The sequence below is a fragment of the Galeopterus variegatus genome, unplaced genomic scaffold (assembly GCF_000696425.1).
Source record: "Galeopterus variegatus unplaced genomic scaffold, G_variegatus-3.0.2 Scaffold1341, whole genome shotgun sequence".
Lineage (NCBI taxonomy): Eukaryota > Metazoa > Chordata > Mammalia > Dermoptera > Cynocephalidae > Galeopterus > Galeopterus variegatus.
Genome location: NW_007727452.1, coordinates 30,973 through 46,405, shown reverse-complemented (window position 1 = coordinate 46,405; position 15,433 = coordinate 30,973). Strand labels below are relative to the sequence as shown.

The window sequence follows — 15,433 nt, the reverse complement described above, 5'->3', positions numbered from 1 at the left end:
GCAGTATTGTAGAGAATGGATTTTTTGTGGTGGACAAGAGTAGATACAGGGGGACAAAAAAGAGTAGAAGGCTATTGCCATAGTTTGGGTGAGAGGTAATGAAGGATAATCTGCTTTACTCAGTCCATTGATTTAAAAGTTAATCTCATTAAAAAAAAATCTTCACAGAAACATCCAGAAAAATGTTTGACCAAGTATGTGGACACTGTGGCCCAGCCAAGTTGATACACAAAGTTAATCATCACAACATTTGACTAAAAGATGATCATATGGAAATTTCTGGACAGCAATTCTAACTATGGATCTACAGCTCAGGAGAGAGGTCTGTGTCAATGAATACAGTTTGGGAATCAACAACATGTAGGTATCATGTGAAACCATAGAAGTGATGAGATCAGTCTGGTAGAACATGCACAGAAAGAGAAGGACTAAGTCCAGGAACCCAGGGAAAAATAATATTTAAGAGGCAGAGGAGGAAGAGCAATCCATAGAAGACTCTGAAAAAAATTGACTACAGTTGAGTAACAGAAAATAAGAAAGGAAAGAAACTTTCAAGTCATCCTTAACACCTCTCTTGTCTTCACCTCTAGCACCACCCCTATCTGCAACTATAATTGAGTCCTTTCAATTTAACTTTTTAAATACTCTGTATTACTCCGTTTGTGTTGCTATAACAGAAATACCTGAAACTGGGTAATTTATAAAGAACAGAGGTTTATTTGGCTTACGATACTGGGACAGCTGCATCTGGCACAGGCCTCCGGCTGCTTCTACTCATGTCAGAAAGCAGCGGGCAGCTGGGGAGTACAAGCAGATCACATGGCAAGAGGGGAAGCAAGAGAGAGAGAGAGGAGGTGCCAGAGTCTTTTAAACAATCAGCTCTTGCAGGAACTAATAGAGCGAGAACTCACTCATTACTCCCCCTACCTAGGGAGAGCATTAATCCATTCATGAAGGTTCTGCCCCCATGACTCAATCAATTTCCAACACTGCCACAATGGGGATCAAATTTCTGCATGAGTTATGGGGAGACAATACGTCCAAACTCCATCACTCTCACACCTTTCAACCAGTCTCCATCCTACAGCCACCATTCTGCTTCAAGCTCACCCATACCTGATATAGATGATTAGAATATGACATTTGGGATTTTTTGAGTTGATTATATTTAGATAAGATTTTGGATTTAGAGTCGATGCTGGAATGGGTTAAGACTTTGGGATGTTGAGATGAGGTGGATGCATTTTGCAATGGAAAGGATGTGAATTTTGGAGGACTAGAGAGCAGACTGTTGTGGGTTGATTTGTGTGTCTCAAAAGATATGTTGAAGTCCTAACCCCTAGTACCTGTGAATGTGACTTTATTTGGAATTGGATTCTATGCAGATGCAATCAAATTAAGATAACTGGATTAGGATGGGCCCTAAATCAAAGACTAGTGCACTTAGAAAGAGAACTTGGATACAGGCACAGAAGGAAAATGTCCATGTGAACATAAAGGCAGAGATTGGAGTCATGTGGTCACAGACCACGGAATGCCAAGGATTAGCAGCAACCACCAGAATCTAGGAAGAGGAATGATCCTCTCCTAGAGCCTGCAGAGAGAATGTAGCTCTGCCAGCACCTTGGTTTTAGATTTCTAACCTCTCAGTGAGGGAATCAATTTCTGTTCTTTTAAGCCATCCAGTTTGTGGTACTTTTTTTTTCTTTTCTTTCTTTTCTTTTCTTTTCTTTTTTTTTCTTTTTTTTGACAGCCCTAGGAAACTAATACAGTTCACATCCCTCCACCTTCTTGAACACATAGCAATGATTTCCCATTATTCTCAAGATAAAGGCAAAACCTTTAACAATTTCCGTCAGAATCTGCAGTCCAAGCATTGCCTACCTCTTCAGCCTCATCTCGCACAATTCGCTCCTTCCCTTCCCACCTTCCAGTTGCATATGCCTTCTTTCATATGGCAAGAGGAACCATGTCTTCCTCAGTGACTATGTCACAGCTTCACGTTATCTATTCTCATAGCACTCCGCACAGGTGTGAATTTGCATTTATTTGTGTAATCTTGTGATTAGCATTTATCTTTTTCAATAGAGAGTAAGCCATATAAAGCTAGAGACCATGTCTGTCTTTGTTCCTGATTGATGCTCCAGTGCCTAACATAGTGCCTGGCTTGGAGCAGACTTTCAACACATGTTTATTAAATAAATAATTTAATGAATAAAAGAATGTTACCTGAATAGAATTTTCTAGCAGGGAGTTTTTAATAGTCTATCAGTTTTAGAAAGGGGAAGAGATGTCACTATAGCTGTCAAATATGATACCACTGGTGACCTCAGCAATAGTAGTTTAATAGCATTGATTGCATTGGATTGGAAGAGGACAGAGGTTAGGATGTGTGCATCATTCTTTGAATTTTGAGAACAATGTGGAGAGAGACTTGTAATTTGAAGAGAAGGTTGGATCTATTTAGGAACGAAGGATTAGGGTCTTAGGATAAGCAGGAGGATCCAGTGAAGAGGGAGATGAATGATACAAAAAAGGAAGACTCCAGAAGCAGTAAGAAAAAATAAATGAGTAAACCACACCAACAAAAGTGACACATAGTTGAAGAAGGGAACCTCTTCCTCTAGCAGGCAAGCTGGAGATAAAGACATATGCATAAACAAATACATTTAAAGGTGGAGAGAGACATTGAGAAAGTTGATCACCAGTAGTCTCTTTTCCTTCTGCAAAATAGAGTGCTAGGTCACAAGAAGTGAAGAGTAGTTGTGCAGTTTTCCTTACCAGCTCTTTAACAGTCCTGTAGCAAGAAATAGGAAAGTAAATGTCAGTGTTAATTTGAGATTCGAGAGTGACAGGACAGGTGGTATAGAAGGACAAGATAGTAAAGAGATGAATGTGCAAGTAATATTCATGAGAATAACATAGCATAGCATAGCATAGAATAGAATAGAATTGCTAAAGTGATTGACCAAGGACTCTTACATGGGATCTTTTAAATTCTAAACTGATTATGTACAATTGATTTCAAAAATACTCTGAATCCTGGGTAACCCTAGGAAAATTGCTGTCATCAAAGTCTACATTGTTCTACATATCCGCCAATAAAATATACAGATCAACTAAATGAGAAAATAAAAGTACATGGAAACCACGCCTTCAATGTAATTTGAAGCTAGAAAAATACTGCAAACTTCGCATTACTTGAAAGTAGAAAAATAACTTCGTAGTCAGCAAATGTTATCTCTCAATCTTCTACTGAAAGTATTTTCAGAGAGAGAGACAAGTCTGGAAAAATAATGTGGAAAAAGAGAAGAGAAAGCTAAGTTCATCCCAAGAATACGAATGTCCACCAAAAGTGTGAAAATATTGAAAAGATATTTTCAGGCGGGCCAAAACATTGACTTTGGAATTGTGCAGGACTCATGTTTCAGAAAGGCCTTACTTCTGGGTATGAAGAGGTTAAAAGGAAAGGGGAGATGCTCCTAGGGGATGGGACATTGAAGGGGCAAAAGTAGGAGGAGAAAATTTCAAATTCTGGAGACAAAATCTAAATAATTGGAGGAGACAACTTCTGCACTCATCACCACCACCACCACCAACAACAAATCAAAGCTATTCAAAAAGAATTTTCACTTACCACATTGAAAAAGGAGGTCCCTATTGAACTAGGAATCTTATAAGCCACCCCAAATATCCATCCCTGTCCATAAAATTAATATGTGGAACCAATTTATATTCATAAAAAAGTTACTATAATGACAAACCAGAAATTGAGTTGAAGCATTCCAGGTGCTGACCCTAACCCCTCCCCTCAAAATAAGCAACCACGGAGTGAACAAAAATTATATCAAAATACTTCAAAGTGAATTAAATACCCTCAGTCACTTGGAGAAATGAAAATGCACTTTGAATCATAAATTCAAAAACCACAAATAGATATGGAAAATGACAGGAAGAAATAAAATGAAAGTTGATTGAACTCATGAAAGAAATCAAAGATAAAGACGAAATCATCTCAGAAATTAAGACTATATTTCAAGATGTTATGCTAGAAGCAATCTAAATGCCCAATAATATGGTATTAAAAGTAAATAAATAATGGCCATCTAGTTAATAGAAAACATGTGGCCATTAAATATGATATGGAAGAATAAAAGTTTTCAGTTTGCTCTATGAAGACTTACAGGTTCCTCAATATGATTTAAAAGGTTTTCAACGAAAGGGCTAAAGGCAAGTGGTCAGGTTCCCTAGATAACTATGCAATAGTTCAAACACACCACTTCTGTTTTTACCTGTCTTACAGATTGGTCCATTCTGATACTTTATTCTAAATAAAGAAATAATTCCAAGGACTGCCCCTCCCGCTATTTTAAGAACCAAGGACAAAGAGGAATATTTAATGTAATGGAAAGATTTTCACGACATATTGATAAAAAGTATGATGTACAGCAGTATGTACTTGCCATTTGTCTGACTTTGGTCAGGTATTTAAACTCTCTGTTCCTTGTTCTCATTACTTAAAAATGGGGTTAATAATAGTTTTTATCTCATAGTAGTATTTTGAAGATTAAATTATCTAATTAGTTTCTGGAACTTAATAAGTGCTCTATAATAGAAAAGATACTCAGATGAGAGGAATGTACCAAATGCTTACAGGGTTTAATCAAATTATGAGATTTCAAGTAATTATTTCTTCCATTGGCTTATCTCAATTTTATCATTTTTTTCTACAATGGACACAACTATTTTTAAATCACAGTAGCATAATAGATATTGTTGGAAAGAATAAAGACACCTCCATGAACAGGCAGCGCTAATTTACATTGCACACTGACAGTGGCTGTGTCTCCATGGCTTTAGTTACCATCAATAGAACCTATTACTAATTGAAGCCATTTCCTTTCCTTGTAAGCTCGGAAATAGCAACTTCCCCTGTGATTGAAATAAACAAAAAGGCCTGTCTGCTGCAGTTGATGACCATGACTTTGCAGTTGTGCTTCAGAGTTTGTCTGGACTCCTTCCTTACCCCACATTCAATCAGCAACTCTGTGGCATTCAGTTTCTATGTGAAGTATTGTGGCAGCATTGTTTTTAGCTGGCTTGGTTGAAGGATCTCATTATTCTTCCTGAAATAGGTCACATGGTTATGGAAAAAAGTTCCCCCCTTTCCAATGATGTCAAATATTTTCATGTCTATTTTTCATTTTTATGACTTTTTAAACTCCCATTCTCTATCTTTCCCACCTGTACATTAACCTGTCTGGGTTTTATACTCTACATTTTCTTGAACAAAGTTGCTCGCAAAAACAAACAAATAAACAAAAAGCCATATTTATTTCATGCATACATTTACCACATAATTCTAGGTAAGGAGTAGGTAAATGAAAATGCAACCTAGACTAATTTATAAACATATGAAATATCACCACAGTTTCATATGAAATTTTTGTGTAATTAGATTCCATGTTTTTGCTCTCTTCTCACTTCAGGTCTGTGGGACCTTGAAACTGGTGACACTAGATGTCTCATCTACTTTTTAATGATTTCTAACTTAATTTCATTGTGGCCCGAAAAGATACTTAGTGTGATTTGAATCCATTCAAGTTTTGTGAGCTTTTTCTGTGGCTCAGAATATGATCCATCTGCTAAGTGTTCTATGTGCATTTGAAAAGAATGTGTATTCTGCTGCTGTTGAGTGGAATGTTCTACAAATATCAATTAGGTCAAATTAGTTGATAGTGTTGTTTAAATCTACTATATCCTTGCTGATCATCTAACTATTTAGTTATGTAGAGAGGGGTATTTAAATCTCTGACTATATTTTGGATTTGTTCATTTCTCCTTGCATTTATTTCAGTTTTTGTTTCCTATGGCATGAAGCTCTGTTATAAGGTGTATAAACAATTAGGATTGTTCTTTCTTGGTGATATCCTCTTGATCCCTTTGTCATTATGAAATTATCTTCTTTAACTCCTGTAATATTTTTGGCTTGAAATCCACTTTGTTTATTATTAATATAGCTACTTCAGCTTTCTTTCGATTAGGATTAGCATAGTATATCTTTTTCCATCCTTTTCCTTTTAACTTACTTGTATGTTTATATTTATATTGTGTTTCTTGTAGGCATCATATAGTTGGGTATTACTTTTTTTATTCTATCTGACAAATTCTAACTTTTAATTTAAGTGTTAGAGCTTTGTATTTAATATGATTACTGATGTGATTAGATTTAAGTCTAACATCTTGATAGGTGTTTTCTCTTTGTCCCATCTATTCTTTGTCCCCTTTTTAATCCTCCTTTCTGCCATCTTTCAGATTGAGTGGTTTTTTATGTGACTCTCTTTTATCACTCTTGTTGTCTTATTAGAAATACCCTTTGTTTTGTTTTTGTTTTTTAGTGGTTGTTTTAGCATTCAGACTATGCATCTTTGGCTTTTCATAGTCTACCTTCAAGTTACACAAGTATTACAGCTTTTCACATACAGTATAAGAGCCCTACAATAGTATAAATTGATTCCTTCCCTCCTTTCATTATGTGATTCTTGTTATATATTTTAATCGCCATGATAAATTCTTGTTATTTTTGTTTAGACAGTTATCTTTTAAATGGGCTTAAATAATTAAAGAAACATTTTATATCTGCACATGTAGTTACCATTTCTGATGCTCTTCATTCATTTGCATAGATCCTTTTTTCCACCTGGTACTATTTAACTTTTGCATGAAAGATTCTTCTAATGTTTCGTGTAGTGCAGATGTGCTGGTGCTTAATTCCTACAGTTGTTGCATGTGTGAAGATATTTTGTTTCACGTTCATTTTTTAAAGTTATTTTTACTGGGTATAGAATTTGAGGCTGACAGATGTTTGTTTTCTTTCATTACTTTAAACATGTTGCTCCACTGTCTTCTCACTTACATTGTGGATAACAAGAAATTACGCTGTAATATTTTTTTCCCCTCTGTACATAATGTTTTTCCACCTCCCTCTGGCTGCTTTAAAACTTTTTTTTTTTTGTCACTGACTTAGAGCCATTTGACTATAATGTGCCTTGGTATAGTTTTCATCATATTTATTGTGCCTGGGCTTCACTGAGATTCTTGGATCTATAGGTTTATACTTTTCAACAAATTTGGGAAATTTGGGCTATTATTTTATCAAATATTTTCTCTTCTCCCCACCCTTCTTTCAATGAGTCCAATTACATGTATAATAGAATACTTGAAGTTGTTCTGCAGGTCACTGATACTCTTCATTTTGAAAAAATATTTCTTTTCTTTGTGTTTTATTTGGATAGTTTCTATTGTTAGGTCTTCAAATAGACTTCTGCATTTCCTAATCTGATGCTAATCTCATTCACTGTATTTTTTCATCTTACACATTTTAATTTTCATCTTTAAAAATCTTACTTGGTTTTTTTAAAAAATATTTCTTTGTTTCTAACTTTTTGAATTTAGGGAGTAAATTCATATGTCTTTTAATGTCCTCCTAAGCTAATTCGAGCATCTTTGTAAGTTCTAGTTCAGTTTCAATTGATTATGTTTTCTTCTCATTACTTGTGTTTTCCTTCCACTTTGCCTGCTTTTGTTATCTTTGATTGGATGCCAGATGTTGTGAATTTTCATCTTGTTATGAACTGAATTTTTTTGTATTACTATAAATATTTCTGAGCTTAGTTTTTGGATGCAGTTATGTTCATTGGAAACAGTTTGATCCTTTCAGATTGTACTGGATTGAATAGTGTTTTCCCCAAATTTGTGTCCACCTGGAACCTCAGAATGTGACTGTATTTAGAAATAGGGTCTTTGCAAATGTAATTAGTTAAGCTAAGATGGGGTCATATTGGATTAGGATGGGCCCTAAATTCAATCACTGCTGTCCTTATAAGAAGGCCATATGAAGATATTCAGGGAAGAAGGTGATGTGACAATGAAGGTAGAGAATGGAGTGATACAAGTACAAGCCAAGGAATGCCAAGGAGTTTTAGCAACCACCAGAAGCTAAAAGAGAGGGATAGGATAGATGTTCCCTCAGAGTCTTCAGAAGGAACCAACCCTGCTGATACCTTAATTTCATATTTTTGGCTTCCTGAACTATAAGAAAATAAATTTCTATAGTTTTAAGCCATGCTGTTTGTGGCAATTTGTTATGGCATCTGTAGAAAAGTAATATGCAGATCTTGCTTTTAAGATTTGCTAGGTGGGACTGGAACAGTAATTAGTAGAGGGCTAATTTTTCCCTTTAATGAGGCAAGATCGTTCTGAATACTCTACTCAGTGTCCCAAGAATTGTGAGGTCTTACATTCTGGCTTATGGAAAGACACTATTTCTTCCCCTGTAGAAAGATTTTTTTCTACATCTTCAAGTAGTTTCTTCACACTCATGTGCTGATTAGTACTCTGCTGAAAGCTCAAGGAGGACCCTCTGAAGATTTCTGGGGTTCTATTTCTGAGCAGTTCTCTACTCTTTGGTACTCTGTCCCATGAACTCCAGCTGCTTGGTCTACCTGGACTGTCAGCTGGGGGTCCTCAACTCAGGGAGCCCCACAGGCTCCACCTCTGCTTCTACTTCCTGGGTCACACCCTGCAAACTCTCTCCAGGCATTTAGCTGGGACAATTGCTTAGCTCCCCTTGTTTGTTTCCTATTTTCAGGAGTTACTGTCCTTTGTTGTTTGATGTCCAGCATCTTTAAAACTATTGTTTCGTGCATTTTGCCTTTTCTTTATTATTGTCTCCAATGTCTGTTATTGTGTCTTGTTTGGAAGTGGGAATCTTCATCAGCCAAAATTATAAGAAGATTGTGAAAACATTTTTAAGTATTTCTCTGTGATTGAAAAGAAAAGGAACAAGCTATCTAGCTGTGACCAAGCACTTAGGTAGTGTTGGTTTCTCTGTCATCCACATGTTTGTGAGGTGCTGCTTCTCAGGGAGTGGTAAGAAGGCCTGGAGGCAGGCAGCACTGCTGCCAGACCGGAAGTCCAGCTTTTCTACCGATGACGCTTGACCCTTGACTGTTGACCCAGTAGTAACATTGTACCAGGTGTTCATATGTTTGTTGTGAGAATTAAATGGATCAATGCATGTAAAGTACCTGAAAGGCCCTCCCTCTGTTTTTATATCTCCAAACTTATTTTCTATATGGAATAGACATTGTCTGGGATGACAGCTTATTCATTTTCCCTCAATAGTATGCAGATAAAAGATCTCCATCATTTTGCTCTTACATAGTTTCTGCCAAATTCATTGTTTTCCTTCTCAGATACCTGGGCAAAAATCATGGCAGGCCAAACAATACTAAATGCAGACACCCTGAAGCAAGAGAATGCTTGGTGTTCCAGCAATGCTGAGGAGGCTAGTGTGGATGGCGTGCAGTAAGTTTTTAAAGCACTATAGAAGGAAATTAGCCCACAGACGTAGTTTTTGGGGGTATGGACATCATGGTTCTCTCATAGAGCATTGTAAAGCCATGTTAAAAATTTTAGTTTTTACTCTGAGAGGAAATCTTTGAGAAATCTTTTTTCAAATCTTTGAAAAAGTAAAGTGACATTATCTGACTTATAATACAGTTACTCTGACTGCTATGTGAAGAAAAAAATATATGTGTAGCAAGAATGAAAGCAGGAAACCTGTTAGGAGGCTATTGAAGAAATTCAACTGTTAGGTCTTAATTTTCTGGCCCATGGTGTTGGTATTGTGAGTAATGAGAACTAGTCAGATTGTGAATATGTCTTGAAGGTAGAACCAATAGGATTTGCTAATGCATTAAATAGGTGTGAGAGAAAGAGAGGAATCAGGGATGACTATGAACTTTTTTTTTTTTTTTTATCTCAGTAGCTGGACAAATGGAACACAACTTACTCTGATAGAGAAGAGGGAGAGGCAGCTTGGAAATGGGATGTTATATTAAGATGCATATAAGACATCCAAGTGAAAATACCTAATAAGCATTTGATTATACAAGTCTGAACATCAGGAGAACACGGAAGTAAAATAGAAGGAAAACCAAGAGGGGAGTCTTGAATCCAAGTGAGAAAAACTATTCAAGAAGGAGGGAGTGTCAAATTTATACTGCCAGGCTGATAGTTTAAATGTGATAAGAACCAGAAAGCAATCATTGTATTTGTCAAGATACAGCTTATTGGTAACTCTAAAAAGACAGAATAGAGTGGTGAAGGCCTGTTTGGAGCAGGGTCAAGAGAAAATGAGACTTCATAGTTGGCTGCATAAATCCAAATGTGTCCATATATTCTGAGATTCTGAGGAAAAAAACTCTATGGATCAACAGAAGAGAAAGTTAAGCCACATATAAACCATTTTTTTTTTATCACAATGAGAAGACAAAATACTGCAAAAACATCAAATTACAAAGGAAAAAGGAATGACATTACATGTATCAGAAGTGTGTCAGACACCACCGAGAGTGGTACACCTACAAAAATGCATAACCTGGATCCTGAAACAGAAAAAAGAAATATCTATGAAAGACATTTATGAGCCAATTGGTGAAATTTGAATATGGACTGTGTATTAGAAAAGAATATTTTATAATGCTTAAATTTCCTTATTTTGACAATTGTGTTATAGTTATATAAGAGAATAACTTTGTTCTTAGGAAGTGCACACTTAAGTATTTGGGGATAAAAAGACATAACATAAGCAACTTACTCTTTAACAGTGGTTTGTAACAAAACTCATGTTTGTGTTTATGTGTGTGTGTATTTATATATACATATAATGAATGATAAAGTAAATGTGGCAAAATGTTAAAATTGGTGAATCTGCGTGAAGAAGAGAAGGGATAAGGGACTTCTTTGTACTATTCTTGCAACTTCTTAGAAAGTTTTAAATTATATCAACATGAAAGTTAAAATGGGAGGACAGGAAGTTAAGATATCAAGTGTAGGCAGATCATGTGAGAAGTTTGCTATGAAGAGGAGCAGAAAAAAAGGAACAACTACTGAAAGGGAATGTGAGATCAAGGAAGATTTTAAAAATAGCAACAACAACAACAAAAATAATACTTATGCAGCACTTAATAAACTCCAATTATAGTTCTAAGTGTTTTACTTGTGCTATACTAACTCATTTAATACACACACACATACACACACACACACAAAATGATACAGATATTAAAGTTCTTCTCATTAACAAATGAGGAAATTGAGGCACAGAGCAGTGAAATAAGGTGCTGAAGGCCACACTGCAGTAGGTGGCAGAAAGGGAGATATTGCAGAATGCTTGTGTCTTAGTCCATTTGTGCTGCTGTAATAGAATACCAAAGACTGGGTAATTTATAAAGAAGAGAAGTTTATTTGGCATGATTCTGGAGGCTGGGAAGTCCAAGAGCATGGCACTGGCACTGGGTGAGGTCATCCCATGGCAGGAGGCATCATATGGCAAGCAAGCACTCAAGACAGAGAGGAAAAAGGGGGACAAATTCCTATGACAACTAACCCCCTCTAGCAATAATCCATTAATCCATTCTGCCCTCATGATCCAAAAGCTTCTCAAAGGTCCCACCCCCTAACACCGCCACAATGGCAACCAAGTTTCCAACACATGAACTTTTGGGGGACACATTCAAACTATAGCAGTTTGTACACTCATGGGAATGAGCCAAAGAGAGGGAAATAAGAAACAAGGCCATCAGCTGAGAGTAAGAATGGGAAAAGAAGTATTTAAGATTTGAAAAAGAAAGTTGATGGTGTGATTTAATCTTCAGGGAGAGTGGAAGAGTGCTGATCAGGAAAGTATAGTACCATTGTAAAGCAGTAGTAATGGACCCCTTGAGGCTTTATATCATGAATTGAAGTGAGATGAGCTGTCATGAGTCTAATTTTCTCCAGGTATGTCCTGCTGCCCAGTGTGGCACAGAAGAAGTGCAAAATTATGGGTTTTCTCATTGTTATAACAAAGGGAGAAAAGATCAAGAGATTTGAGAGTGTGTGCAACGGAGTTGGAATGCAATGGACCATGGAATTTAAATTAGATAAAGAGGGAAATGAGGACATGATAGTGAAAGACTGAGAAAAGGTGGTAGATAAATTGTATGCCCCAGTGGGATAAAATGAGGTACTAGTGGGAGTAAGCTAGAAATATAGGGGGTTGTGGTTAGAGATGTGTACATGTGAAACTCAGATTACGGAGGCATTGTAGTTAGTGGTAATGACAAGATAAAGGGTTATATCCATAGGACTGTACGGCTGAGGTAGGTTGGAAAGCAACATCATTGGAGGAAAGGATATTAAGGAACAGAGAAGCCATGATAGTAGAAGGATCATTCAAGTGTATATTAAAATTACTGAGAATTTTGCCAAGGCTAGTACCCATATTCTTTGGTTAATTCATTCACTCTTTTAGTTGATAAATGCTCATTGAATGCTTTTTAATGTGCTAGGCACTTTTTCAGGTGCTAGCAATACAGCGAAGAAAGGACAACGGAGTTTATATTTTAGTTGGATAGATAGATAATAAATATATATGTAATGTAAGATGAGGTAATGCTAATACTGTGAGGAAAAATAAAACAAAACATGTGGATATTTTAACAAGTGTAAGCATGAGTTTGTGCATTATTTTAGACAGGGTTTATGTCAAAGTAAAGACTATGCAAACACAGAGAGAAATGCTTTCAGGCAGAAGAAAGAACAAGGGCAACGATCCTGAGCTGAGAACGAGCTTCAACTGTTTGAGGCCAATGTAGCTAGGGTAAGCTGAGCCCAGGTTGGGGGGCAGGGGTGGGATTGGTAGGTAATGGTGTTTGAAAATAGATAGGACACAGCTATTGGGCAGTTTTGAGCAAGGCAATCATATAATCTGACTAATGCTTCGTAAAAGATTTATTCTGGTTGCTGTGTGAAAAATAGACTAATGGAAGGCACAGGTATAAACAGGGAGACGGTTTATTTAGGAGGCCATTTTTATTGTCTGGGCAAGGTATGATGATGGTAAATGATGATGATGATGATGATGAAGATGATGGTGTATTGCCTCGATCTTTCTCCATTCCGCTCTTTACTACAGTTATTTAAATTAGTTCAAAAATGTTTAGTGGTCTCTAGAGTGGAAAAATAAAAGAGCAAGCCTTTTCAGTAGAGAGTTGGCTTAGCTTGTAAAATGTTGTCAAAAGTGCTAGGGTTACCAGTTTCAGTGTTGAATTTCACATCCCTATAAATTAAATTGTTCATGCAAAAAGTGTGGGGCAGTGAAAAATTGCAAGCAGAAGGAGAAATGTAAAATAAAGAATAAAACTGGCTAACATAGTAACGTAATCACCTAGGTAATCTTTGCCATACCGAGAGGAAAATGCCAGCAGAGTTGAATGTTCTTATTCAGACTATCCTGAAGGAGACATTGCATGACACTGTCTAAATTGTGAAGTGCTATTTACATGTGAATACTTATCGTCCTCATTGTTTTAAATTTCTGATTTGCCAGAAGGAAAGTTCCTTTCTGGTAAGGACATACTGTAATATGATTTTTTCCATTGGCTTTGCTCGTATTAAAAAAAGGCAACGTTGGTGAAAAGAGACTAGTTGTTCCAGAGAGGAAAGGCTGAAATGAAAAGGGAGAAACTGGAAGTAACAGTACTGTCTCTAGGAGAAAAAATGGCTGTTATAGGCTATTACTGGATGTAGAAACTTATAACACCAGAGCCGTAGAAGTGGCAAACAAGGGTTTATCATTCTGAAAGGGGAGTTTTCAACTGAAATGTTGTAGCAACAGGAAAGGGTCAATTTATTTCCAGGTTTTATATTTCTTCCTTCTTGCTTTCAATTATCCTTAGTTGTTGTATCTCTTTAATGGCATATGTGTCTAATATCATGGTGATAGATGTGTGTGTATGTATGTGTGTAAATTTGTTTTTATTGTGGTACAGGACTTGGCATGGGCTGGGAAATGTGACTGGGGTGTGCCCTCATTCCAGGAAATGTCCATTCTAATCTTCCTGGGATGGATTTTGGAGCTTTTTTGTTTCTTGGAGCTGCTCTTGCTGCCAACAGCCTCTTCGGGACCACTGCTGACTGGCTCCTCCTTGGAAGAGAACTTCCTCTTTTTCTCGGGGACATTTCTGTTGCCTGCCTCTTTGAGATCACTGTTTCCGCCTTGGATGAAGGTTCCTTCCTCTTGGGAACATCTGTGCTGCCAGCTCTCTCTTCACGGATCACTGCTAACCAGCTCCTCCTTGGAAAAACATTTCTTTTTCTTGGATTTGGAGAAAGAGATGGGTGGGTCTTCATTCCTTTCTCCTGAGGAGCCTCCTGGGGCTTTTGTGTTTTCCTCTTCTGGGGTTTTTAACGTGTCTTGTCACACTCTTCCAGAGTACCGCTGCTGTTTTCTGAAGATGCGAGGGCATGTGCAGCCAGCCCTTTCTTTTCCTCTGTCCAGCATTTCTTTTCCTGTTTCTCCAGCTTCCCAGAAATCTCCGCAGCTGCTTCCTCTGCCTGAACCATTGCTTCCTTCATGACGTCAATTCTTTTGTGGAATCTCTCCAGTCTCACAGAAGGATAGCCGCTTCTCAACTTGCTCTCGAAGCTTCTCCCCAAAAGCATTCATGGGCACCTCAGAGAGGCCATTGATTTGTGAGGCAACACTGCATTTGTTTGCCAAGTATCAGGAGATGCGGCCTCTGTTTTTGGCAGCTGCTTGGCCAATGAAGGTGGAATGGGATACGAGTCCATATTTTGGTGTGCTACCCCTTGTCTTCAGGGCTCTGGAAACTTGGTCCCTTTGCTGGGCCCTGGGAATCACTCAGACAGCAGGACTAGCCATCATGGTGATGTCTTAGTAGACAATTTGGCCCATAAAAAGCAATATTTTTTTTTTCCTTTTTGTCTTTTTTTACTGACCGGTAACGGGATCACAACCCTCGGTGTCGTGCCCGTACTGGGGACCGGCAACGGGATCGCAACCCTCAGTGTTGCTCAGTGTTGCGCCCGCACCACGCTCAGCCAGTGAGCAGGAACTGGTCTCCACATGGGATCCGAACCCTTGGCGGGAGCGCCACCGTGCTCCCAAGTGGCACACTCTCCAGTGCGCCACCGGGCCGGCCCAAAAAGCAATATTGAGTGTACTACATACTCTGGTAGAGAAGGATTTTAAAATTACAGAAATTAAAGTCAGGTCCCCGTCCTGTAGGAACCTTAAAATTTTGAATATTGTAGTTGTCTTTAGAGATATCAATGAACTGGAAACCTTTACTTATAAGGACTAAGAGACCTGGTAATGCCATCTAGAGATAACTACCCTAAACTATGCAGTCAAAAGCCCAGAGGTCCTAAGGCCATGCCTGACTGATTTAGTCATATATAGTGACTCAGACTTTAAGACCTCAGAATGTTTGTGTATTTCAGTTGTTTGGCAAAAAGCAAGCACCAATTTTTCTATCATATTCACTCCTTTACTTCTTTTGAGTGCCTCAGAAAATTAACT

The 15,433-nt window shown here is 37.5% G+C and overlaps 1 pseudogene; it reads right to left on the bottom strand.

Annotated features, from left to right (window-relative positions):
• Nucleotides 1-14,466, bottom strand: part of LOC103593406 — a 107,295-nt pseudogene extending 92,829 nt beyond the window's left edge.
• Nucleotides 14,467-15,433: the final 967 nt, after the last annotated feature.